A 1,897-nucleotide genomic window follows, 5' to 3' on the forward strand; every position below is an offset into this window, starting at 1 on the left:
AAGAAAAGAAAAGAAAAGAAAAGAAAAGAAAAGAAAAGAAAAGAAAAAAGGACTCTTGGGCTTTGGAAATAGCTGTTGGTAAAGTTCTTGCCTTACAAGAACCTAAGTTCAATACCCAGCACCCATGTAAAAAGCCAGGGCAACAGTGCAATATTGTGTGGTCTTATAATCCTAGTACAGGATTCCAGCAGGCAGGCAGCTCCCTGGGGCTTGTTAGCTCACCAGCTTAGTCTTCTTGGTGAGTGAGTTCCAGGCAAGTGAGAGGCACTGTCTCAAAATATCAAAGTGGGTGGCACCTACAAGATGACAGCTAAAGTTGTATACACAGGCACACATGCACAAATCAGGGCGTGTTCTTCAATTTCTGGACTGTTATGTCAGTGCCAAGGGTGAGCTGGGTCCCCAGGGAAAGAGAGTCTGTTCAAAAGGCTGGTAACAGAGAGGACAGGGATTCTGCCACCTCACAAATGCATGGCCAATGGACTGAACCCTCATCTTGACTTTGTTGTAGATTCATCCTGTGACCCTAGGGAACCCTTTGTTCTACTTCAATGCCTCAGTTTTCCCATCTCTAAAATGGACACAATAAAGCCCAAAGGTGACTTTGACTCTGTTGGGACTTGCACATGAGGAAACGGAGGTCCTGACTCCACCTTTTATCCCCATGCACCTCTGTGTTCAAGTCCTAGTCAGGCAGTTGGTATTTTCTCATATTTAGATTTGTCTCCCTAAGTAGGCTTTGGACCCCTCAGTGCAGAAATCACATGTGGTTCCTGCTTCTCCCAGCTTTTCAAGATGAAGCAATCAACAGGTGCCAAGTGAAGCCTTGGCTAGGAAGAGGGCAAGATGGTGCCCAGGACCATGAACAGAGGGAGGAGCAACTGTAAGATTCCCACCAGGACTTCTTGATCCTCCAGATTCCCTAGGACAGGGCCCACCAACTCATTTGATCATCTATTAATAAAGCTAAGCACCTACTATGTGCCAGTAGCTACTATAGTACTTGGACCAGAGTGATGACCAGGCAAACAAGTCCCCATCCTCTCTGGGAGTGTACATTCTATAGAGAGAAGCAACAAGCGAGAACGGGGGTCAATCCATGTACAGGATACCTGAGGTGAGAACAGAGGAGGAGACTGGGGTGGGACCAATATAGACCAGGAGTCAAGATCTGTAGGACAAGGGGAAAAAAATCATCGCATCAGAGCAGATAGGAGAAGAGCATGTACAAAGGGCCTGGGGCCACCTGGATATGAAGAACCAAAAGAAAGCTGAGTAGCTGAAGGAGAACCGGGCTTGGAGACAGGAGAAGCAGACAGGGGTTAGACCGTGGCCTCAGTGAGGAGCATGCATTTTATGAGCAGGGAGATAGGAAGTCAATGGGAAGGTTCTAAGCAGGGATTAAAAGATATGATTGGCATTTTGAAGGATCACCTTGACCCTGGAGTTCTTGCCGGGACTGGCGGAAGGAGCCCAGGGGATCTGTGGCCTTTGCTCTGAGAGAAGGAAGCTCTACAGCCAAAGAACCAAGAATGTAGGCAGCTGCTTGAGTTCAAGAATCTTTCCAGGGCCCTGGGCCCAAGGTTCTGGTCCAGAGGAGCCCAGCCAAGCTCTCCCCGAGCCCCCCCAGCACCCCGGGGTGTTACAGAAAACCTCGCTTGCAAGATGTCTGGGCCCCCACTCCTTGATTATATTAATGCCAAAATGTATTAAAGAAGCGTGGTAGAAATGCTATTCTAATTGTTTCCTACACAGGCCACTGGGAGGGAACTGATTGGACACAGCTCACAGGCAGTATGTTAATACGCTATTTTCATATGATGATAGCTTTGCATAATCTTCCCTTCTCCCAGCTTTGCGGGGACCTGTTGTTAACCAAGCCCCAGGAGAGTAGGGG

Source organism: Grammomys surdaster, unplaced genomic scaffold (assembly GCF_004785775.1).
Source record: "Grammomys surdaster isolate TR1022 unplaced genomic scaffold, NIH_TR_1.0 184, whole genome shotgun sequence".
NCBI lineage: Eukaryota > Metazoa > Chordata > Mammalia > Rodentia > Muridae > Grammomys > Grammomys surdaster.